At 43.7% G+C, this 26,361-nt stretch overlaps 1 protein-coding gene across 6 annotated transcripts in view; it reads left to right on the top strand.

The window, feature by feature from the left end:
• TNRC6C (trinucleotide repeat containing adaptor 6C) overlaps positions 1-26,361 on the top strand; it is an 83,230-nt gene that overhangs the window by 2,917 nt on the left and 53,952 nt on the right. For all 6 annotated transcript variants that reach the window (XM_032617745.1, XM_032617747.1, XM_032617746.1 and 3 more), the window contains exon 3: positions 21,749-22,075. The gene's annotated coding sequence lies outside the window, so the exon portion shown is untranslated. The remainder of the gene's footprint in view (positions 1-21,748; positions 22,076-26,361) is intronic.

The following is a 26,361-nucleotide window of genomic DNA, read 5'->3' as shown; positions in this document are numbered from 1 at the left end:
CAGCAGCAGCTGCTTTCAGGCAGACCCTGTACGTGTATCAGTTCCAGTTGTTGTTGGCACTGTCTGCAGTGTCCACACGAGCAAACTGAAGCTCTGAGAGTTTGCCCAATGCCCCCAAGACTGTATAGTTAGTGAACAGCAGGGCTGATGTGCCCAGAATCTTCCTGAACTTACGGCATCCAGGAAGGGCACACGACAGACATTCATCAAGCATTTACTGTATCTCAGTACCTACCATGCTTCAAAACAATCCTGTATCGGGAAAGGGATGCTCAGAGAGGTATGGTAACTTAGGTAAGGTCACAGAGCTAGTGAGTAGCAGAGCTGGGTCAGTCCTGCCTCTGATTCCCGAGCCAGCTCTCTGACTTCCTGGCCAGTTGTGATGACCCACTTCAGAACCACAAGAAGCCAGAGAACCCTGCTCTCACCACAAGGCAGCACCCAGAAGTCTCAGGGCCCTGAGTTGTTAGAATGTAGGAAGGAGTTTAGCAATTTGAGTGAGTCCAGGAGTTGAATACTCTTAAGAGAGAGGCTACAGTTATAACTAAGGTTATATAATACACTGAATCAATTAACATAGTAGAAGTTTGAATTGATTTTATTTTGATAATTAGATAACTAGACCATATCAATTAGTAACTTCCTTGCTCTGCAGTATTACACATGGCATAAATAGTGGTATTAGTAAAGCAGTGCCTCCACTATTTAGCATTATATTTGACTTAATTTTCTCAATAACTGAAACTTCTTTAAATTTTGATTTATTTTAAACATTTTCAGGGAACTCTTTATGTTATACACATACATATATTATACCTTTCTTCTTTCTCCTAGAGAATAACTAGCCTAATCCATTCTCGATAGACGAGTCTTCATATAGCATTAATTATGCTTAAAAAGTTTTTTATATCTGGCTATAACCATTGAACTTGAACTATGAATCTTCATTTAAGAGACAAATGAAGAACTGAATCTCACTGGAAATTTTTTCATTAGCTTCATCTAATATATAGCATGCTTCTCCTCCCCTCCTGCAATCTGAAAACCAGGTGCTAGAAATTCTGCTTTACAGAATTACAGGTAAAATTAAATTTAGTACCTCTTTTTTCAGATCCTGCCTTGGCGATTTCCTTGTTCAGGTCATTTTCTTTTTGTTTTAAGATTCGGGCAAGCGAGTGGGTTTGTTTGAAACACTGTGCCGCCAGCATTTGTGCCCTGATGTGTGGGGGGGGGGTCGGGGGGGGGAGCTGCATTTTCTCTGCTTAGTTAAGCCCTGGAGACTTTTATGCAAATAGTGGATTCACCCTCACCTTTCACCAGTTTCCTCCTCCTGTACCCCTGAGTATCCTGCACTGTAGGAATCTGGGCATGTTTCTGTGACTGGAACTCTTTTCCTTCAGTGCTTTCTAGTCTTCGGTGGGGTTGTTTCAATCATCCTTTCCTTATTTTTCCTCCTGTGATGAAAAATGTAAGTAATAATATTCTCATTGTCTAAAAAGAAGTTAAAGTTCAGTGAAATCCCTCCATCTTGAGATATTTAGCAGTTAACGTTTTGTTGACCATCCTTGAAAGCATCTCTTTATGAATACGTAAATATGCATTCTATATGGACTCTCTGCTGCTTCCCCTAATTCAACACTTCCCCATCCCTTGCCTCTCAAGGAGCTGCACTAAGCAACTTGAAAACCTCTGTATAAGCCTATTCAGAAACAAAACAGTCCTCAGTAAATTCTTCTCAACATTGTCTTTGCATTGGTGACCAATGAAAGAGCCAGCTGAACACAATGCCTGAGTGACACCCTAGATGTTCTCATAGTTAGGGGGAAGAGGAATCAGATATAATCCTGTTTCAAAACACCATTAACTTGTGTATTGTATCCCTGCTGTGGAGTAGCCAGTGTCTAAGTGTTGGACACTTTATAATGGGTTTTGCTTCAGTAATCAGTAATCTCTGTTCATTATTTGAGGCATTGCCCTTAATTTGGGCAGAGAAAATAATAGCTTTACATGTGATGTGATGACCTTATGAGCCTAAATTTTCCATATTGTCTTCTGGGTTTTTTCATGGATTTAAAGGGGTTTTTTAGGATTAACTATAATATTCCTAAAGGTGAAGTGAATTTAATTTAGTGGTTTTAGCCAGATTTTCTCAAGTTCATAAAATAGAAAGATAATTTTTCATACCAGAAGCTCAAAGTTAATTATATCATGTATAAAAGTGAATATTTTGATGACCCAACATGGCTCAAACTTCATATGATTAATGATTCATGGTTTTGAGTCATATACTTTTAAAAATTTGTGCATTTTAATTAGTTTCCTAATCTTGCTTGAAAGGACTATAAGTTTTGCAATCAGGTATTCAACTTCTCCATGCATTCAGTTTTTTTGTTTTGTTTTGTTTTACATCTTTATTGGAGTATAATTGCTTTACAATGGTGTGTTAGTTTCTGCTTTATAACAAAGTGAATCAGTTATACATAAACATATGTTCCCATATTTCTTCCCTCTTGCGTCTCCCTCCCTCCCACCCTCCCTATCCCACCCCCCTAGGTGGTCACAAAGCACCGAGCTGATCTCCCTGTGCTATGCAGCTGCTTCCCACTAGCTATCTATTTTACATTTGGTAGTGTATATATGTCCATGCCACTCTCTCACTTTGTCACAGCTTACCCTTCCCTCTTCCCATATCCTCAAGTCCATTCTCTAGTAGGTCTGTGTCTTTATTCCTGTCTTACCCCTAGATTCTAAATGACATTTTTTTTCTTAAATTCCATATATATGTATTAGCATACGGTATTTGTCTTTCTCTTTCTGACTTACTTCACTCTGTATGACAGACTCTAGGTCCATCCACCTCATTACAAATAGCTCAATTTTGTTTCTTTTTATGGCTGAGTAATATTCCATTGTATATATGTGCCACATCTTCTTTATCCATTCATCCGATGATGGACACTTAGGTTGTTTCCATCTCCTGGCTATTGTAAATAGAGCTGCAATGAACATTTTGGTACATGACTCATTTTGAATTATGGTTTTCTCAGGGTATATGCCCAGTAGTGGGATTGCTGGGTCATATGGTAGTTCTATTTGTAGTTTTTTAAGGAACCTCCACACTGTTCTCCATAGTGGCTGTATCAATTCACATTCCCACCAGCAGTGCAAGAGTATTCCCTTTTCTCCACACCCTCTCCGGCATTTATTGTTTCTAGATTTTTTGATGATGGCCATTCTGACTGGCATGCATTCAGTTTCTAATTGTTAATTTTAAGCAGACTTTTATATGCTTTTGTTAATGTAAGTCAACTGAAAGCATATTCTTTCAGTAGCCTTATGTTGAGTGATAAAGGCTTGGAGAGGGTCACTGTGCTGTACCGCTATTAAGGCTCATTTTATATTTATATATATATATATATATATATATATATATATATATATATACACACATTTTTTTTTTTTTTTTTTTGGCCATGCTGTGCAGCTTGTGGGATCTTAGTTCTCTGACCAGAGATTGAACCTGCACCCTTGGCAGTGAAAGCATGGAGTCTTAACCACTGGACCACCAGGGAATTCCCTAAACATATATTTATAAAGCTTCCCCTCAACGTGAGTGAAAAAAGTGAGAATTGATGTTTAAAGCATGCCTTCCCAATTTCATAGTCAGATATAGATAAAAACAAACAGAAATGAACCCAGATTTCTGCACTTCACCAATTAGGTGGCACTTTTCTTTAGCTGAGGCAGTTGATTTCTGTTGCTCAGTCCTTCAGGGGCCTCAACACAATAATCAGCAGTTCGTATTTATAAAGCAGCAGATCTGTGTTTTCCTGAGTTATACTGGGTCATAGAATTGGCCAGCTTCCTTGAATTTACATGTATTCACGTTCACATCCACATAACCAAAGCACATGTTATTTTGAGTATATGAGTTACTCTTAAAAGCATCATCTAAAAATCTAGTCAGCGTGCTTAGCACAATATTTTCTATAAAATATGGCATTTTATTTACCTGTCTACAAGATTAATAAAATCTTAGAGCCTGAAGGATCCTTAGGGATTATCCAATTCCTGTTAGATAGGAAATGAGATTCAAAGAGGTTAAATGATTTGTACAAGTTTTGACAGCTAGTTAATAGCAGAACTAGAACTAGAACCCTCATCTTCTGGTTGTCAGTTATATATTTTTTCCGCTATCATGTGAAGGGACTGGAGACGTAGATATTGCTTATATATCACCAGTACTGTGTGAGTTCCTTTTAAGAAGTAACTTAGGATATTTTCAAATAAGACTGGAAGAAATTCCTAAGAGATTTGTTATATGAGGGAACTTTATGGGATGGTATCTTATAGGATTTTAAGTATTATCTATGTCATTCTTTAACCACATTGCTCTCTGTTTAAAGGAATTATTTAATTTTACTATTAAATCCCTAGGGAAGGAAGATATAATAAATGCATGAATATTTTTTCCATGGAAACAAAAGAAAGTATATTAAGATGTGGTATTTTTCCCCTAAATATGTAGACAATTTAAAAGGATAAAAATTTATTGGAAAAAAAACCTAAGGAAATATATATATATATATATATATATATATATATATATATATTCTTTCTTGATCAAATTTTAGAGGAAAGGAAGTAAACCCAGTGATAATTTATCTGTTGTCTGTTATAAGCCCCTTTAACTGCATCTTCTGGATAGGTCTCAGGTGAAGTTCACATCTCTATTTAGCATAACTTCACTGAAGTGTTAAACATAATCATGATCTCCAGGCATAAAATTATAGTTTATAGCTCTAAAGGAAGCTGGCAGTCTGCTTTCTGAGAAGTCATTTGTTTGCCCAGATTGCTTTCTTCTTTTTGTTTTCTTTTTTGTAAGCGCTTTACTGGGTTATAGTTGACGTACGATAAACTGCATGTATTTAAAGAGAACAGTTTAATAAATGTTGGCATGGGCACACCTGTGAAGCCATCCCTGAAATCGAGACAGCATCCATCACCCCTGAAAGTACCCTGTGCCCCTTCCCAACCCAACTCTCCTACCCCTCCGTCCCCTCGCCAGTCTCTGGGCAGACACTGATCTCCTTTCTGTCACTACAGAAGGTTTTCTAGACTACTACATAAACGGAATCATACAGTGTGCACCCGTGGCTGCTTTCACTCCGCCTAATAACACTCGTGAGAGTCATCCCTGTTGTTGCGTGTATCAGGAGATCATTCCTTTTTATTCCATTCTGAGTAGTATTCCGTTGTTTGGATTTTTCACAACATGTTTATCCATTCGTCTGTTCATGGACATTTGAGTTGTTTTGAGCTTTTAGCAATGATGAATAAAGTGCCTGTGAGCATTCATGTACAAATCTCTACATGGAGATATATATATATATATATATATACACACACACTTTCATTGTTCTTTGGTGAATCTGTGCGAGTAGAATGGCCAGATCTTATGATAGATGGATGCTAAACTTTTCAAGAAACTGCAGAACTTTTCCACAGTGATTGTCCCATTTCACAGTGCTTTGCATCCTCATCAGCACTTGGAAAGTCAGTCTTCATAATTTTAGCCTTTCTGATAGATGTGGAATCTCCTTGTGGTTTTGATTTGCATTTCCCTAACGGCTAGTGATGCTGAACATTACTTTTATGTGCTTTTTTGCCATCTGCGTATCTTCTTTGGTGGATGTGTATTCAAATATTTTGCCACTGCTTCCTGAGTTATTTGCTTTCTGACTCCAGATTGGTTTCTAATGTTAAATTGGCCCCTAGACTCGGCCGGAAAGTCTCGTCACTGCAGCGTAGTTTTCTGCATGCCTCAGTCATTCCCTTTCTTTCTGTGCCTGCAGTTATTTGTATGATAGTTATATCAGAAAGTATGCACTTTCCATTGTGATCACATTTCATCTAGCTTTAGCATACTAAAGATTGCAGTAATAAATTAGCTAAATATTAGTCACATTTTATCACCTAGAGTTGTCGAGTTAGTTCACTAATTAATTTAGTAAATCGGTTATAAATACCTATCAGACAGCAGAGATAAGTTCTCTGTTCTCAAAGAGATATAGTAATGGGAAGAGTTGGCTGTATTAGCAAATGGATATATAAGCAAGTGAATGCAATAAAATGTTCTGGGTGTTGTGATTTATTTATCCCACATCTTCTACCTGAAAGGATTGAAGTTACATTCATTTGATCATCTTTTCATCCTATATTTATATTTCTATGAGAAAAGATAACCTGTTTTTAAAAATAAGTGAGAAAACTGGGGGAAAGGACAGTACTGATTGAGAGTGAGATAAATGCCTGCTGGAGCTGGGCTGCTCTTCCCATTGGCCCCTAACTTAGCTGTGGAGACAAGGACAAGGAGGGATGCCTTACGCCAGTCATCCCAAACCCATCCATCAGGTGTGAGCCTACCCTATGAAAAAGGAGAGTCATTGGAGAGTTCTGAGTGGGGGAGTGACATCATGAGATTTATGTTTTAGAAAGATCACCGAAAGCACCAGATTGAAGGTGGATTAAACAGTTGGAGAGAGAGCTGGAGGCAGCGGGTGCAGTGAGACCGCTGCCCAGTTCAGCCTGCAGATGCTAAGCTGATGGGTGGGGGTAGGGAGGATGTCTCATGTTGACAGAGTGGACAGAGCCCAGAGGCCAACCGGGCGCTAACCATCTGATCCAGCAGATGTTTATTAAACACCTACTATTGGCCTTGCGCTTGCTGTTCACTGTGGGGAGAAAAAGATTTAAAAAATAAACATAGGGGCTTCGCTGGTGGCGCAGTGGTTAAGAATCCTCCTGCTGATGCAGGGGACACGGGTTCGAGCCCTGGTCCAGGAAGATCCCACGTGCCGCGGAGCAGCTAAGCCTGTGCACCACAACTACTGAGCCTGCGCTCTGGAGCCCGCGAGCCACAACTACCGAAGCCCGCGCGCCTAGAGCCTGTGCTCTGCAACAAGAGAAGCCGCCGCAGTGAGAAACCCGCGCACCGCAACGAAGAGTAGTAGCCCCTGCTTGCCGCAGCTAGAGAAAGCCCGCATGCAGCAACGAAGACCCAACACAGCCAAAAATAAATAAAAATAAAATAAAAAATAAGTAAATTTATTAAAAAAACAAATAGATATATTTCCTACTCTCCTGGAACTTAGAGTCTTATGGGGAACAGACATAAACATCAGTCACAATGCTATAGGTATCGTTACCAACTGCCGTGAAGGAGAGGAGCATTGATTAATGAGAGCACAGAACACAGGAGCCTGGACTAGGCTGGGATTAGGGAAAGCAACTGAGTGCTGCTTCAATTGAGACCTGTAGGATGACGAGAACCTAGGCCCAGGAGGGTAGAGAGAGGGCGAAGGGCTCCCGCGTACGGAGGGAGCAGCGCTTGCAAAGGCTGGCTGGCTGGCTGGACCCTAAACAAACAGAAAGCCGTCAGGGCCTAGGAGCCATCAGCAAGGGGGAGAGAGTGGTGTGAGATGAGGAGAAAGTGGTAGATGGAGACCAGGGTGTGATAGGGGTGGAACATTCCTTTTCCTAAGAACAGTAAGGAGGCTTTTCAAAATAAATTAGCAATATGGGCAGTTTCCCTCCCCGATCCGCTGCCTTCTCTGACTAAATGTTGGAGAAACTTGGGCTCCCTCTTCTGGCAGGATGTAGGATTCTGCACTTTGTGGGAGGAAAAACATCTCAGGATTATTGCTATTCCGTGATTTATTTATTTTATTGAAGTGTAGTTGATTTACAGGGTTTCAGGTGTACAGCAGAATGATTCAGTTATACATATTTTTTTTCTTTTTCAGATTATTTTCCATTGTAGGTTATTACAAGATATTGACTATAGTTCCCTATGCTATACAGTAGGACCTTGTTGTTTACCTATTTTACATTTGGGTTTTTCCATAAGACGGTACAGAAAAACCCAAACAAACTTTTTGGCCAGCCCAGTATATAGTGGTTTGTATCTGCTAATCCCAAACTCCTAATTTATCCCTCCCCCACCCCCTTTCCCCTTTGGTAACCGTAAGTTTGTTGTCTATGTGTGTCTGTTTTTGTTTTGTAAATAAGTTCATTTCCACAATTTATTAATTTATTAAGACACACGCACACAGCCCTCCTGCACAAGGCAATATACATGTCCTGGGAGAACACTGGTGAGACGTAATCCCACTTAAAACCTCTGTTTCATGAGATTTCGGATTTGCTCTTTGCTTCCAGAGCTTATTCAGCTCCGGATGATTCTGTGTGTAGAGAGAAGGGGTCAGACGTAGAAGCTGTACACTCACTGGACTTCCTTTACCCTTCACGTCTGTCCGGTGTGTCACCTCTTTGGGGGAGTATTTCAGTTGATGGTCCGTATTGACAAGGTTATAGAAAAGCCAATATATGTTAATGCTGTATTGGCTACTTGGCTTTAACATATGCTGTTATCAAAATTTTCAATTTTTATTTTCTAAATCAGCTAGCCGACGTTTAAAAGAACCTAGAAACATTTGCCGGTGTGACAAGTAATCCATTTTCTTAGAGTAGAAGAATCCAAGGACCAAAACAAGGTAACCTTTTTTTTGCCCCCCAATTTATTTATTTATTTTTTGGCTGCGTTGGGTCTTCGTTGCTGCGCGCAGGCTTTCTCTGGCTGCGGTGAGTGGGGGCTACTCTTCGTTGCGGTGCGCGGGCTTCTCATTGCAGGGGCTTCTCTTGTTGCGGAACACGGTCTCTAAGCACATGGGCTTCAGTAGCTGTGGCTCTCGGTCTCTAGAGCACAGGCTCAGTAGTTGTGGCACATGGGCTTAGTTGCTCCGTGGCTTGTGGGATCTCCCGGACCAGGGCTCAGACCTGTGTCCCCTGCATTGGTAGGCAGATTCTTAACCACTGCGCCACCAGGGAAGTCCCTAAGGTAACCTTTTAATGAAATGATTCTTATTGTTAGTAGCCTTTATTAAAATAGTTTTACTGTAACATATTATCCAGTCTGATACATTAAGAGTAGCGTTTAATTTAATACCTTTCAGAGAGGTAACTATAATCCATTAGAATAGAAAACAACTCTGAACAGCATTTCTCATCAGCCGCAGACACGAAGTTAATGTAGTTAGTAGCTAATGAATTTGTGCTCATTTGAGCTGGACTCTAAAAGTTGCTGTGGTGACAGATCAGCCAGAAGCCATCAACAGAACAAGCAGAAGGCCACCGCTTTGTATCCCACCGGGACTGCGGTAACGCAGCAGATGGACCAGCGCTCATAGCTGTCTTCTCCTTGAATCTCTGTTGTTCTAAGGGAACGTCTCGCTAAAATGTTTGTCGCTGTAGAGGTTGCAGAAGTAATTGTAATAATGAAAATATTCCTCGGAATCACTGATTATTTCAGCACAGGAGAATAGTTCTCTTTCATAGTCACATTTTGCAAACAGTTAACATATACATTTCAGTAAATTTAAATTTTTAAGAAACTCTGAATCTTGGAGTATATATTCTGAAATGGCTAGAATTAATGCATGATTTTAAAATATTTTTCCTTTTTTGTCATTGTGTGGTGTCTTATGCATAAGAGAAATTCTATGCTTTATCATATAAAAACATTTGTTTCTTAAGTTCTAAGATAGCATCAATTGTAGGGCATACCATTGATTTAATAATGTCTTATTGATGGAGTTGGAGGGTGAATGAGGAAAGTATGTTAAATTTATACACCAATTGTAGAAGCATCCAAATTTCAGAAATAAGACGTATTGAAATGTGTAGGTTAAAACGTCCCTTTAGGTTAACATTTACCTATAAAAACTTACTTTTAAAATATACTTCTATAACCCATTGCGTGCCTGCTTGTCAGCATACTTTAGGCTAATGGAGGTAGCCTCTGAGAGTCTAATCCAGGTGTACGTAGGTAAGTCCCGTTACAGTAAATGTCATTAGTTGAATATCTAGCTCATACCATATACTGTGATACCGTCTAGGTGAATGAAAGATTTAAATGTCCTACTTGCTAAAAAAAAAAAAAAAAATCTGTGCTCTTAACCAGAGCTGAATTGAAAAGTATAGAAACTACTCTAGCTATTTTAAGCAGAAATGAGTTTAAGTATAGGGAATTGGGTGCTTATAAAATCAGTGGGGGGGGGGGGGGCGTGCCCTAGGCTGGGAGGCAGATATGACTCCCCAAAGGGTCCTCCAGGAGAGCTGCTCCCTGGGGAAGAGTCAGGAGGCCCCGCCGGTACCGCTGGCTTCAGGAGCACGGTGTCACTGCCGCAGCCCAGCCGTCAGGAAGCTGCCACCAGTGTTGCCTCTCCCCACCACCAAGACAGTGATAGGAACCGGGACCCCACGCAGAGACTTCCACCATCTCCAGGGCCGTGCTTACGCTTGGAGCTGGCGCAGCGGACAGAGCGCCTAGTCACTGCCGGATCCCTCGCGCACATGCCTCCTCGCAGCTGTGAACCGACCCCTGCGGGGCCTGCTGCTGGTGTGCCTGTCGCTGAGCAGGCACCTTTGATTGCTGCTCTGTAAGGCTCTTAAAAAGCTGGGGTGGCTGTTCATTAATAACACTTGTATAGTGCTTCACACTTCTCAAACAGCGGAAATGAGAGACCCAAATTCACGCGAGAGGCCTAGGGCCAGGCTGGAGATCTAGTGCTCCGATGATCCTGAGTACAGCGTCATTGTCCCAAGTTGTCGCCTGGCCTAACCTCTTTGAGTGTTGCCTCTCTTCTTCCCTTGTTTGCTTCATCGTCTGCAGTTCATTTAATGTAAGTTGGGTTTCGTTTTTGGTTTTGTTTTTGTTTTTTTGCGGTACGCGGGCCTCTCACTGTTGTGGCCTCTCCTGTTGCGGAGCACAGGCTCCGGACGCGCAGGCTCAGCGGCCATGGCTCACAGACCCAGCCGCTCCGCGGCACGTGGGATCTTCCCAGACCGGGGCACGAACCCGTATCCCCTGCATCGGCAGGCGGACTCTCAACCACTGCACCACCAGGGAAGCCCATGGTTTTTGTTTTTAATCAGCCTAAAATACCTCCCATTGCTCCTGAGAGGAAGAGGATTATTAAGGCTGACAAAGATTCTTTGTTTGACCAGACCTTTCTCAGGCTCCTGGACCTTCTCTTAGGCCCATCTCTGTACCTCCCTGTAAAAATCTAGTTTTAGCAAGAGCCCCACTGGGTCGCTTTAACCAGGTTCCTTCCTCCTCCTCCACCATCGCCCAGGTGATGTCTGACGACCACCCCCACCCCGCCTGCCTGCAGCAAGAATCCTGTTAGGTTGGTTTAGCCAGAACACCCCCTCACCCCTGATGTTTCCTCTTAGTGTTTTCCATCCACTGACACCCTCACCCCCTGCTCCTTAACTCTCAGTTCCCACGTGCCCGTGCTATATTCCGAGCTGAGCCCAGTCTCTCTCCCACACTGTAAAATCCCATTACAGTGGTCCCGTTGTGATGGTCCTGTATCAACTCTGCTTTACCATCTTCAACAAGTGTCATTGCATTTTTTCTGTAACATAAACACTTACCATGCACTCACTATGTGACCGACACTATTCTAAACGACTCTTTACATATATTAATGTTCGCTCCTCAAAGAACCCTCTCAGTGAGGTATTGTTACCCTCACTTCATCCTCCACTTAACTGCATTTTTACAAGTGGCACCACTGAGGGACAGAGTTAAGTGACTTACCCAGGGTCACCAGCCAGTAAGTGGCAGAGCTGAGATTTAAATAGATGAGTCTATGCCCATAGCCACTACACTGCATCTGAAGAGAAGAAGCACATGGGAATGATAAACCCCAAAGTGCACATGGCCACAGTCTCCTGGGGGGAGGTGGAGTATGAAGCCAGGGAGGGGGAGAGAAGAGCCTTTGGTGGAATTGGGGACATTTTCTTAAGCTGGAGATTGGGTCCATGGAGTTTGTTGACTATTTGGTCTTTATGCCTTTTTGTACATCTTAAATATTTCCAAATAAAGTTTTTTTTTTTTACAAAGAATGTCTTGTAGTATGACTTGGGTAATAAGATGGAAACACCTCAACACACTGGGCACCCCACCCTCCCCTGCTCTGTTCAGTTTCTGATAAGCAGCACAAGGTACCTCGTAGCAGGAACCAAACCTCCTGAGTTTATAGAACAAGACAATGAGGGTGCTGCTGCTCTGGGCCATGGCTGCCGGGAAGGTGCTGTCGGACAGGACCCCCTGGCTCTGGAGCCTGGACAGACAGGCTCTTGATCAAGGTCACCTGCTTGTTGAGTTTAAACAGCCAGTGGCCACAACATCCTGGACTCTCTGTGAGTTTGTAATCAGAGGAGCCCATCCCCAGAGAACTTCTGCCCGAAACTGGAGGCTCCAGACTCGTCAGTGTGCTGCAGCCAGGACAGGAACACCACGGGGCCGCCCTCCACAGGCTGCCCCGAGTGCTCTTCCAGCTGTCGTCCAAGTGATGGGACCCAGAATCTTTACAAAGTCCCCGCCTGCCTCTCCAGCCTTGTGTCCAGCAGCTCTTCCCTTGGGCACTAAGCTCCAGCCACACCAGCCTTGTTTCAGACCTTGAAAGCACGGAAGCCCTTTCCAATTTCAAGACCCCCCCATGCCCTGTCCCAGCTGGTGGGCGTGAGTTCGCAGACACGTTCCACCCAGCCAACAGTTTTCCAGGCCCAGCTTAGCTGTCACTTCCTCAAAGGAGCTTTCTCTGAGTCCCTAACCTAAGCTGGGTTCTTTTATCCTATTGCTTTTATCGTGCTTGTGGCAACTTGTAATTGTATATTTGTGGAATCATTTTTAAGATAGTATCTCTTACTAGACTATAAACTACAAGAACGGGAGCCATATCTATTTATTTTCCTCAACACACCCAGTGCCTGGCACAAAATAGGCACTGATTATGTATTTCCTAAATAAGTAAATAAAGAGAGGATAAATGAGGATACTGACACATGTGGGGTGTGAAAATGATAGGCAGATAACATGAGAAAAGTCAGCTTGAGCCCTTAGTTAACCCTGCCCAGCTTTCCTCGTTTTTCACAGCACTTAGCACCTTCTGATGACTACTTATCTTAAATGCATCACGTTCATTGTCGTTTTCCCCTGCTGAGATGTGAGCGGAGGGGGTGAGGAGGTGGGAGTCTGCCTTTTTTGTTCACTGGAAGGTCCCAGCACCTGGAGCTGGGCTGTAGAAAGGCTTCACGTGTGTGAGTGAGTGAGTAGCATCGATCTCAGGAACCTAGCGTCCCAGCCAGAGATTGAGAGAAGGGGGTGGGTATCAGGATTTGGAAGAGGTAGGGAAAGTTTGAAACAGTTGCTATAAGGGACTTTGGGCCGACCACGTTAGATTATAAGAGGAGCGTTAGCAGTAGGGGCTTGGAATAGCAGAAGTGGGTACAGAACTCGTCGCTTCCTGAGCCTGCAGTTTCAGGCAGTCTGGAAAGCAGACGGAAGGCTGGGATGGTACAGAGGTGTGGATAGCATAGTGGAAGGAAGGCCAGGGGGTCTGGGGGGTGGGGGGCGTCCAGATGGCAGTTTTGGGGCTTGGGCCATGTAAAATAGCTAGAGAAGCAGAAGAGAGAACGGGGTCGTCCAGAGTAGAATAAAAGTTAAGGAGGCTGGGTCAGCAAGGGCAGAGCCTTCTGTCTTGGTCTCCTAGAGATGGCAAGGTGTCGTACAAAAGTTGGAAAGGAGATCCTTCCTGAAGTCACCCAGACACCTGAAGGGACAGTCTAAACTTCCTGCCTATACTGTGGCCTGTTGTTTTGGAAAGGCAGTGGTAGGAATTTATAAACTATTTGGACCCTGGTGTGACAATGTCCCCTGAAATTTTTAACTGAAAGCAGAAAATTGTTTCTTGGAAAGAAAATTGTTGAAAAGACTTGCTTTCTTATATAAGGATTTAACATCTTACCTTTTCGCCGGCAGGTGTCGCTCTCATTTAAAATAAAAAAAGTAAAGGTTTATTAAAGAACCAAAGTGTCCAGCTTGCTGGAAGTTCTTTATTAGCTGTGTAGTTATTCACTGGCTGCTATTCTAATTTCTTCTAAATAAAACAGATCATTTGTTGACGATCCATATGAATCAAGCTAAAATTCCCATTGCCTTACTGTGTTCTACTGTGTGAAAATAGTGATGTGTCAGGTCGACTGGTTTCTGAGACTTTGTCATTGAGGTATCACCTTAGATCCGGGTCTGTTTGAGAAGAGGAATGTCAGAATTGCTTTGATACCCTAGCCTAGTTCTTTGGGCAGCGATAGATTGAGAAATGTGGATCTGAAGAGAGTATGGATAGTCAAAACTGACCATTTGATTTATCTGTATTTTAAGAATAGATCCAGATTTTAAGAGTCTCTATTTCTCAATTGAGATTGTTAGTTGCCTGCTAGTTTCAAAGATCTGCAAAATACTAGCTTAAAGAAGGTTTATCACTATCTCATGTAAAAGAGGCCAGAGGTGCAGTTTGGCAGGGTCAGAATTCTTGGTTCCCTCTCCCTCGTCCCTCTGCTGAGTGACGCTTCTCTTCCTTTTCCTCAGCATCCAGGGTGACCCCCCCCCCCCCCCCCGAGACCACCAGCCATGACACTAGTATCTCAGGCAGCTAGAAATACAACCATGAGGGTGAGTGTGTGGGTAAGTTGGGAATACTGTGCTTGCTCTGTACTCTGGGCCCTTGGTCTCGCTTGGTACTTTGCAAATATCTAGTGACATTTTTCTGTTTGTGAGATAAGGCGCTAGTACTTCAGTTGGTACAGAATTGTAACGGAAAATCTCTCACTCGAAAAGGCTTGTGATCTACCACGACTGATGGTCCTTTATGAAAACAGATAGTTATTTAAATTTAACACATTTCTGAGAAGCCAACTCAGACTTTAACTCCTTCAAGAAGGCAGTGCTGTTTGTAGACCAGCGCTATTCAAGAGAAATAGAATTCAGGCCACAAATGTGAGCCACATAAGGAACTTTAAATATTCCAGTAGCAACATTTTAAAACTAAAAAAAACAGGTGAGATTACTTTTAATATTTTTAATTCAATATATTCAAAAGTTTATCACTTCAATACATCAATATAGAAATTAATGAGATTTTTGTGTACTGACTCTCTGAAATGCAGTGTGTATGTACTTAGAGCACATCTCAGTTCAGATATCAAGTGCTCGGTAGCCATATGTGGTTAGTGGCTACCATGTTGGGCAGTACATGGTTATCTTTCCGCTAAGTGACCAACTTCCAGTCTATACCACATGCTTCTGTGTCTTGTAACTTTTATTTCCCCTGTTGATTGTTGGTTCACTTAGGTGAGAAACACCTTATGCTTCAGTGCCTTCCTACAACAGTCAGCACCATCCTGGGCTCAGCCCAGGAAATCCTGTTTGGCCTTTGGGTACTTTCAGTTTGAAGGGTGACAGCTTCCAAGCATCACCGTCCAGTATACAACTGAAGGTCAAGGCTGAACTAGAGCTGGGGGCAGTATAGAACAGACAGTATTCGGGTGTCAGCCTAGAGTTGATGGTCCTAATCGTGAACCTGGATGGCCTCTCCGCAGAGTCCAGGGCAGAGGAATGAGGCCAAAGATTCGAAGTCTGCTTCTTGCTTCTGGTCAGAGGGCCAGCAGAGCAAATGGGAAGAAGAGGTGAGCAGCTCATCCAGTCTGTGTTGACAGGGTAACAGAGTGCATTCTGTTCTCGCAGCTCAGTGCTAGGCTGTATTAAGAGCACCTGGGTTTCTAAGAGAACGATCAAATATCTTCAACTTAAAGTGTTCCCTTTGTTTTCTTGAGTAATGGCATCATATTACCCTTCTTTCAGTAATCATAGAGAGGGTGAGCCTCACAATTGGAGAGGAGACATGAAACTAATTAGTTAGTTATACTTATTTATTTATTAAAACAACGCTCACACAAGACTTTGGCATATACATTACTTGGATTTTTCCCCTAAGAAATTTGTACATCTGATGCTTACTATAATAGCACAAGAAGTTTCTAGTCCCTACACCAGGAGCTGGTCATACTTTTCCTGTGAAGGGCCAGATAGTAAGTATTTTAGACTTTGTAGGCCATATCTATATGGTCTGTGTGACATATTGTTCATTGTTTTTTTTCCCTGCCTTTTAAAAATGTAAGAAACATTTAGTTCACCTGCTGGCTCCTGCCTTAATCAGCAGTTATTCACGCGGGAAGGGAAGACTGGCCTAGAGTACTTTCACTCTCTGAGGCTGTCTTACAGAGACACAGATGCAGAAGACAAACGTATGGAAACCAAGGGGGGAAAGCGGGATGGGGGGCTGGCGGTGGTGGGATGAATTGGGAGATTGGGATTAACATATATGCACTAATATGTATAAAATAGATAACTAATAAGAACCTGCTGCATTAAAAAATAAAATTTAAAAAAAAAGGGCTATCTTAGATATAAAAAGGACTACACATAATGCATCAGGCAGATAACACAAGGAAAATTGAGTATTTCATATCAAATAACTTAGAACTGGTTATTTAGATTCAAAACTAGTAACTGGGGCTTCCCAGGTGGCGCAGTGGTTGAGAGTCCGCCTGCCGATGCAGGGGACACGGGTTCGTGTCCCGGTCCGGGAAGATCCCACGTGCCGCGGAGCGGCTGGGCCCGTGAGCCATGGCCGCTGAGCCTGCGCGTCCGGAGCCTGTGCTCCGCAACGGGAGAGGCCACAACAGTGAGAGGCCCGCGTATCGCAAAAAATAAATAAATAAACTAGTAACTGATAACATTCATATATTTCTTCATTTCTGTATCATGAATTCCTTTTCCTCTAAGGGTTTTGAAGAAAAATAGCCCTGAATTTGTCCTTTGATACTTTTGAAAAGATAACAGCAGTGTCAGGGAAGACCAGTCCTGACAGCAACTGTCATCTTGGTTAGCAGACTTGGGCCGAGGGAGTCTGTGTGGATGAGGGTAAGACGGGGTGATTTCTTAGGCTCAGTGTGGGTTCTTTGCTTCTGAGTCCTTGCCAGTTGTTTCCTCCAGGTTTTGAGTTCAGGTAGGTTTTCTTCGTTTCCAGCCTTTGAACAGGCAGGATGATGGGTGGAAGCGCCTTGCCTGGTAGTAGCTGGCCAGCCGATGTTGGTTACTACAAAAGGAAACAGGGTTTTGTAACAAGGGCAGGTAGGGCTTTCTAGTGGTTCTCTTGCTTCCTTCCTCCCTCTACTCCTCTTCCTCCTTTTCTTCTTCTGCTTCTTTTGAATTTTGTAGTAAAAGGAAAGAACCAATTGCATTCAGACTCTGAGCTTCCTAAGAAGCAACTGCAAGGTCTAGAATAAAACCTTTGGGCCAGATTCATTAAAATGGGCAGTTAAGTGAATTGATATGCTGATTACATGTTTTTAAATAAATTTAGTGGTTCTAAGTTTCCCAGACAAGTGTACCTCTACTCTGCTCTCAATTTCGTTCGCAAAGTCCTAATGGAAAGTGAAAGAGACATCAAATTTGCTTCTCTGCTTTTCGTTTTTTGTCTTTTTAGTTAATAGACTTTATTTTTTTAGAGCAGTTTTAGGTTTACAGAAAGACTGGGCAGAAAATAAAGAGTTCCAGTATATTCCATCTCTCCACCCCCAACCCACCCTCAGTGTCTCCTGTTATTAATATCTTGCCTTGGTGTGGTGCATTTGTTACAATGGATGAACCAGTATTGATACATTATTATTAACTGAAGTCCAAAGTTTACCTGTGCCTTCACTCTTTGTGTTGTACAGTTGATGGGTTTTGGCAAATGCCTCATGTTGTGTATCCAGTCTCACAGTATCACAGTGTCACCGCCCTGAAAGGCTCCTGCACTCTGCCTGCTTATCCCTCCCTCCCTCCCTCCCTCTCCCCCGAGCCCCTCTCAACCACTGAGTGCCTTATGGTCTCCGTAGTTCTGCCTCTTCCAGAATGTTATATTATAGGAATCATAGAGCATGTAGCCTTTCCAAACTGGCTTCTTTTACCTAATAAAACGCATTTAATGTTCCTCCATTTCTTTTTGTGGATTGATAACTCATTTCTTTTTAACACTAATATTCCATTGTATGGATGTACCACGGTCTGTTTATCCACTCACGTATAGAAGGACATCTTGGTTGCTTCCAGTTTTTGGCAATTATGAATAAAACTGCTGTAAACATTCCTGTAGAGGTTTTTGTGTGTGGACATAAGTTTTCCACTCATTTAGGTAAATACTTAGAAACGTCTACTAGTTTAATTAGCTAAAGGCCAATATCAGGAAAAAATATATTTGAAGGCCCCTGTACATTTAAAAATCAACCTGTAGGGACTTCCCTGGCAGTCCAGTGGTTAAGACACTGTGCTTCCACTGCAGGGAGTGTGGGTTAGATCCCTGGTCAGGGAACTAGGATCCCACATGCTGCACAACACGGCCAAAAATTTAAAAAAAAAGAAAAAAAAAGGAAGTGTTAAAAATCAACCTATAATAGGTTTTATCACTTTCTTTAAAAAAAAAAAAAAAAGATGTAATGGATGTTCATCTAATCAATATACAATGCTGAATGCATTGGGAAACACCCAAACTGGCCTAGGAGAGTCAGGGAAGGTTCTGAGGGGAAGTGACATTTAATTTGATATTTAAAGAATGACTAGGAATTACCATGTTTTATTGAATCTGAGATATGATCAATTGTTTTATGCATTATTTTATGCACCACTTAGAAAAAAAGCATTGCCTTTTAAACTGATACATACAACATCAATTTTAAGATGCATCTTAGTTTGAGAGATGTTGAAATGCGCAAATAATGTTGTTTTAGGACTGATGATACATGGTGGTTAGACAGAAGAGGGTGCACAATGGCCCAGAAGCAGGAAGTTCAGCATCGTGAAGTTAGAGGGGGCTGGAAAATGGGGCATTAGGACAGCTAACTGCTAGGACCTTGGACTTTATCCTAAGGGCCGTAGGAATCCCCGAAGCCTTCTAAACCAGGGAGGCGGTCTGCATCTCAGAAGGATCATGCTGGCCGCAGTGGATGATGGATTAGAAACAGGCTCTGGTCATGGCAAAAGGAATGGAAATTGATGGAGTAGTTTGAGGGCTACTTAGGGGAGACATTTGGGAGCTAGAAATGTCAACGTTTGGTGGTTGGTTGGATATAGGTTTGGGGAGATAGGGGGAGTAATCAAGGATGGAACCTGGGTTTCTGACTTGGAGCCATTTGCCGGAGGAACAACGGGAAGACTCAGAAGAAGAATGAGTCGAGAAAGCCGATGAGTGTTTGGGACACGTTGACTTTGAGGTGCCCGTAAGACTTCGATGTAGGTATCTGATAGCCATCCAGGTCTCAGACCAGGACCACAGGGTTGATAAATGAAGCGTTGTGCATAGATTAGATGACCCAGGATTAGTGTCTGCAGCAGAGCCTTAAAGAGGCAGAAGAAGCAGCCTGTCATTGGGGAGCAGAAAAGAGTGGCTGGAGAGGTCAGAGGAAATCCAAGAAAGGACTTCAGTGTCGTGGAGGCCCAGGAAGAGAGGCTCAGGACAGCCACAGCAGTCACCGCCAATACAGACGACTGAGAGGGCAAGCAGAGGAAGCTCAGGGGGGCATAGGGTTTCAGCCACAAGGAGGAAGAGGAGGGTGAGAGGACTTGGCTGAGAGGCACACAGCAGGTGAGGAAGCTGGACCAGAAGTGTGATGGAGGAGAGGAGAAGGAGGCCAGTCGGGAGGGGGGTGTGGGTCGAGAAGAGCCGGAGCGCCGCTGTCTGGAGAGAGCAGAGGTGTGCGCATGTCTAAGTGCTGACCAGGAGGGCCTGGTTGCAGAGTGGCCACATCCTGGCCTGGTTACCGGTTGGAAATGTGCTCTCCTCCACTCCACACGCGAACTCGGTGGCCGGATTTCTCTTCTCTTGTACACTCAGCGATGTCCATCTACTAAGCCCTGGAAGAAAAAATATAAATATTTGTAAAACAAAGAATTAATCGAAGACCCAGTCTTCAACTTTGAGCCTTTATATCTGCTCTGGAGAATGTCATGAGTTGAAGATCCAGGACACACAAAGTCCCTGAGACGGGATCCAGAGCCGTGGAGGGAGCCGTCTTGTGGTGCCTCTCTGACACCATAGGCAGTGAGATGCCCCAGTATTTCATGTGCCACTGAGGAAGGGATGTGCCGTCGATGGTAAGACACATGCCGATGCAAGTGATTTTCACATGTGAAGAAACGTGAGTCTCGGAATTGGTAAATATAATACTGGCCTTGGATAGGAATAACAGAAGTGTGGGACAGAGAACAGTGTGATGTGTATTGTAGGAGCAGAAACCTGGTTTTTGCCTGCTGGTCTTTATTTCTTTGAAGAATAAGGTCCAGTTTATCTTCTGGGGATGGGAGATAAAGGCATTATCACTGGAGAGTGGAAGGTCTTTGTATGAGTCATTGACAGCAGTGGAACCAGGCAGACCCAGGAAATCATAGGCTGGTCAGGAAGCACTGAGCGTGTCCTGAGGTTAGGGCCCAGGAGTTCATAGTGATGCCGAACTGCACGGCTCTGTTTTCTTGAGAGACTTAGCAGTCCGAGTCCAGGGTGGAGAGAGTGGACAGTGACAGTGGCTTCATCCAGAATTGAGGGTTTGCCAGGCAGGGTGACAGAAAAACAGCGGGCAGAGGCTTCGCGGATACTGACTGTGTACAATGGGGTTGCGGGGTGGACAGCAGAACCCATTGCGGGAGGTGAGAAATGCGGGCTGATCGCAAGGGATAATAGAAGGCAAACAGTGTCGACTGGAAAGGTTTTTATAATGCTGCTTATACAAGATATACAGAGAACTAGGTATAACTCGTTTTGCACATAGCTTTTACTCAATTCTGAAATCAAAGACATTTATAAATTAAGTCGAAAAAAATTTTTTTCAAATAACAGGGTAACATAATATTCTGGATATTAGTGTTTCAAATTCAAGATGGAAATGAACTTGAGGCTCAGATTCTTTGGCACTTGACAGGCCTGTGCTCCACTCCTCCCTCAGGGCCACCGCTCAGATCACCTTTTGCGTTTGGCGTGCTCGCTAGCAGGGCTGCTACTCGACTCTCCTGCTCCTTCTTCCTGTTTCCGTTGCTGTGAAACCTTTGTTGGTGCAGCACACTCTGGTAGCGTTTCGGCTTTCACTTAATGCATCGTTTGCGAATTAGCCTACCGGCATTCTTTTCCGATAAATCTGGGAGGAGTGTAGTGGCGCTCTAGATACCATCACCACGAATGCCTTAATTATTCAGAGAACCCAGAATGCACATATATATATATATATATATATATATACACTTTTTTTTAGATTGTCTTCAGAATTAAAACAAATAATATATATAAATTCATGGACATCTAATGATCCCTTAAATCTGAGAAGCACAGACTTAGAGCAGTGGTTCTCAAAGTGTGGGCCCAGGACCCGGGGCATCACCCTCACCTGAGAACTTATTAGAAATGCAGATTTGCAGTCTCCCCTCCCTTCCAACCAAGTGAATTCCCCGGGCGGGTCCTAGGAATCAGGCCTTTAACGTGACTCCAGCTCAAGCTGAAGAGCTGCTGCTCTAACCCAGCGTGATCACCTGTCTTATAGATGAGGAAACTAGCCAGGAGCTACAGCTCAGGATCGAGGTTCATTTATAGGACAACTGGGTCTCAAGCCTGGAACTCTGGGCTTTCGTGCAGTTCGATTCCAAAGCTCTCCATTGTCATTTCTTTCTCAGTTTTTGGTTTTGTTTTCTTTGGTTTGGGTTGAAGGAGGTGATAACTAAAGTGTTGGGGTCTTTTCCTTTTGTTCCTTCTAGTGCCAGAACCTACTAAGACCTGTTCAAGCCAGCTCCAACCTGCCGGGACCAGTACCAGTACTTCCACCAGCACTCCCTCCAGCAGCAGCAATGGCAAACGTGCGTCTGCCGGCGGCCAGCAGCCAGCTGCATCCCGTTACCTGCCTCGCGAGGTGCCTCCACGCTTCCGCCAGCAAGAACAGAAGCAGCTGTTAAAGAGAGGTCAGCCGCTGCCCACGGGGTCTCTGACCAGCGTGAGCCCCACCCAGGGTGCTGGGCCTGCAGGGCTGAGCCCTCCCCCGCTGCCTGGAGCCGGAGCACAGCCGCACCCCAGCAAGCCCCAGCCAGGTAAACCGCACAGAACCCGGCGTTCTTTCTATCTGAGAACTGGTTTGCTACTTTCAACTTGCTGCCCAGAAATAGAAATGGACATATTTTGATCCATGTTTACTATACACTTAGTAAAGTTAGCTAGCTAGATGATAGCTTGATTCATTTCAATTAGATTTTAAGGTTTACTTCTAGTTCCCCCTACTTATTTATATTGTTCCTCATACACTTTCAGATGGCATTAGCTACTTCAGCTAAGTTTGTTGCTCACCAGAAACTAAAGGTATATGTCAGTACATAGAAATCTGTCAAGGCAGATGCTTTAGAACCCTGCAGTGAACACTTCAAAATAAAAGCCTTTTCCCTCAGGTTACTAGGGTATCTCATGACTGCACACATACTTTCTGTGCAGGGAGGTAGTAGCATTTTATGGGGAGCGGTGTTTCTCAGGAACTTATTCAAGCATCTTGAGGCAACCCTGCCTGCTGTCTCCCCGTGCTCGGCCCCTGCGGTGTCTGGGGCTCTGCGCCGCCTGCTGCTTGTTGTGTCCTTGCCTGCAGGTCAACGATAACTTTCTCTGGGCTCCCAGGAGAGCTCGCCACGTGCTCATTTGTTTTTCCGCTCCCAGAATGTCAGCATCTTTCATCTCCTCTCTCTCCTGTTCCCATCTTCTTGACCTCATGGATTTACACTTTTAAAAATTTATTTACTGGAGTTTTTGGGAAATTTTTGGAAGAGCAAAGTACATGTGTTTGACTGCCATGAATCTCTGATTTTCTTAAATCTTTACGTTTCAAGTAATTTAACTAACAATTGGCAATGGTTCTGTCATCGAAAGCGTATTTGCTGATGGTAGTGAAATTCAGGTCTGTAATCAGAGAGTCAAGGAGGCTTCTTGTGTTACATCAGAATTTAAAAGAAACATGTCACAATTCATATTAATATTTGTTTTCCTTCATGTGCTGCCTTTTTATATGGGGAATAATTCCAGCATGACATCGAAGTATTTATAGCAGAATTTCTCAAAACCATGACTTTGTGGTTTTATTTGAAACAAATATTTTTAGACAGCTTTGCCATGTCTCTTCAAATAGTCTTTACTTTCATCTGCTAAATTCCTGGTAGAGGCGATGTAGGTCAGTGATTTTCAGCAAAAAGCTAGGAAGAAAAGAAATGATCAAATATATTCACTGAATATAATCCCATCTGCTTAACTGCAACCAGTTTATAGTCAAACATATGGTTACTTTCCACACTGAAATACGGTTCTCCGACCAATCTTAACAGAGACAAAGATTGTATAGTCAGACCTGTATAGCTTGGGGTGTTGATTTAAGACGCTTATATAGAAAAACTGAAAAAGAAGTGTAACAGCCCTGCTTATTTCTGGGCTTATCTCATTGTTATAAGATTAGTTGGCAGTCTTGCATCAGTGTTCTCACCAAATGCGAGAGGTGCGAAATGTTACTGGTATCTTCTTAGATAAGGAGAAAGTAATCAAGAAATTGATTCAGTAAAATTTTATATGAAAGTAATATTCTTTAAGAAAGTATCTGGCTCTGTAATTATAATATCCCTCTCCAGAAAGTTATTCCTAGTTGTTTGTACTTTTTAAAATACATACATTGAAGACTAAATCATCATTTTATACATAAAAACATCTTGAAATGGAATCAATTTATATTAATAAAATAAGAAATGATTGATTTTTTTGGCTCCCAAGCAAAAGTCTTTGTTTTACACCAATTTCATCTCTTCACCAGCAGTCTCTGGTATCACAGCTTCAGAGGTCCCTTCGGAAACCTGTCCTGGTTTCCTAGTTCCTAATGCAGTCTCCGTCTCTCTGCCTGGCTCAGTGCCCTTCCCAGCCTTGTCCAGCCAGCATGTTTCCTTCCGTCCCCGGGTCCTGCTTTCCGTTCTGATTGGGATTGTTTCCGTGTGGCTTCACAAATAGGCCACACTCAGTGTTGCCTTTCCCAGCACATGCACACACCTGATCGCCCTGCCCCTTTCTGTCTGCAAATCACAGTCACCCACCCTCCGTGAAGCCCCTTGAGTATTTCTGTCCTCACGCTCCTCTTGAAGCTGTAGGATACTCCATTCGTCCGCAACATGCAGCCTCACACTCACTGTATACTGTGTAACCTGTATTGTATCCTAAAAGGACAGTGTCCGAACCTCCTCTGTGCGGCTAGTTGAGCAGAGTGAAAGGAACTGAACTGAAGGGGAAGTCCTGGCAGCCGGCACTGATTATGCCACAGCCAGTACTTCCATTTCTCACCTAAAATGAGACTTCTAAGGTCCTTTCCCTGGAATCTCCAACTCAAACCCGCTTCCAAAGATCTCGCTTGATTTTGTCAATGCAAAGCATTGCTGGGACGCCGTCCCATGGCCTAGTGGAATCAGCACAGGGACCATGCCCCCGGGCATGGAGGCAGTGTGGCAGTGTGGTCAAGAGACAGGTCCGATTCGTTTTCCAGACCCACGACCCCTGTGTGACCTTGTCACTTAGCCAACTGGCAAAAATTTTAACTGATAAGTGTATATAGTCGTATATGTGTAGTGATTCACCCTATTAAGCTTCCAGAAAAATGTTATTTTCTATTCAGACTGTGTTTTTGCCAACCTGCAGTATAACTCCAGCTTGAAACATTTGAGAGCTTTTATCTTTTTTAAAAGAGAAAAAACTCTTTCTCGCTGCGCTTAAGGCAGAACAATGTGTTGTTTTGGTGGCTACTTTGTACATTCATAAACTGAGGCTTGGATTAATACGCGGTAGTGTTTGCTACTTAGATCTTTTGTAGATAGAAGCAGGAAAGAAGTTGGACACGTGCCAATTTACATACGGGGCTCATTTAGAAAATTATAGCTAGTGTTGGTATGCCGAACGTTTAGTGTGTGTTCAGGAAAAGCGGGAAAGAGGAAGGAACGGAACACAAAGGAGTAGGAAGGAGCAGCGGTTTATTTGCATGCAGCCAATGGGCAACGCGCCCTTGCTCTTTTGGCAGACTTTCAAAAAACAGAGGAAAAGTGGCTCTGGTGCTGCTGTAACTGGGTCCTGTAGTGAAAATGGTTGTGACAATTGAACGAATTTTAAGAGGCAGGAAGATCGGTTTAGTGTCATATGCAATTAGATAATCAGAGCTTTCAAGTCCTCTGCGCCGATGCCTCCCCCCGCCCCTCCCGCGGGAGGGGGTGATCGGCTCCCTCCCGGGAAGGGAAGGGCAACGCCAGCTCCTGCCCCGCGGGCGCCTGCAGGTCGCCGGGCGCAGCCAGCCCGGAGCCTCCCGGTGACGACAGCCGGGGGCCCGGGGCGGCGCGGCGACAGGGTGGAGCTGGGAACCCGCGCTGCCCTAGATGCGGGCGCCCGGGCGTTCGGCGCGCAAGGTAGCGTCTCCAGGGGGTGGGCGGCCCCTCTCCGCAGGTACTTTCGCCCCCGCTGCCCGCAGAGCCGCAGAAACAGAGCCGACACGGAGCAGACAGCAGCTGCTTCTCCCGGGCCTCGGACGGGGCGCGAGGGGCGCGCAGACGACGCGTTAAGATGGCGCCCCCGCCGCTGAGCATGGAGCTGCTCCGGGCCCCGCGCCGCCGCCCCCGGGGCCGCCCCGCTCGGCAGTGCCTCTCACAGGGTCTGACCGCGGAGGAAGCAGCCTCGTTTCCTGCCGTTTTGAAGAAAAACAAGGGAATAAGCGTTTTCCTTTGGACAGTTTCATTATTGTTTGCAGTAAACCTTTCACTTGGTTCTGCATTTCATAATGCCTTCCATTGATAGAAGTTGACGGAGATGTCTCGGAGTCTGTCCAGTGACGGAATTCTGAACTCAGAGCACTCTCTCCACAAGATTTTTACGCACACTCAAGGCAGTGGAGAGGGAGGTCGCTTCGGTTCTCTCCAAAGCTGAAAACGGTGGTTTCGTTGATCCCGCCCCTTGAAACCGAGGACTGTGTGTTATCAGTAAGCGAAGCACTCATGTGTTTTCAACTATGGAAGGCATTTGGAATGACTTTACAATTTATTATTCTGTCATTTCGGTTAAAAGGACTGCGGTGAGAAAGAATGGACTACGCACTGTTTGTCAGCGTTAGCGATAATTAAGCATCCCGCGCACTTCTGAGTAAATCTTGTCCACACTTCCCTATCTGATTAATTTGATACCTAATTAAAAGCTCGCTTACTGTAGCTTCGGGAAGCTCTTTGTTAAACACTTTTTCTTGAAAATTTTATCTTTACATGGTAACATTTTGGAATTTAAAAAAAGAAAGCTTTTTTCTTTAAACCATGCTATCGTGTGATCCTTTTTAATC

The sequence above is a fragment of the Phocoena sinus genome, chromosome 20, assembly GCF_008692025.1.
Source record: "Phocoena sinus isolate mPhoSin1 chromosome 20, mPhoSin1.pri, whole genome shotgun sequence".
In the NCBI taxonomy this organism is placed as follows: domain Eukaryota; kingdom Metazoa; phylum Chordata; class Mammalia; order Artiodactyla; family Phocoenidae; genus Phocoena; species Phocoena sinus.
This window is presented reverse-complemented; position numbering and strand designations above follow the sequence as displayed.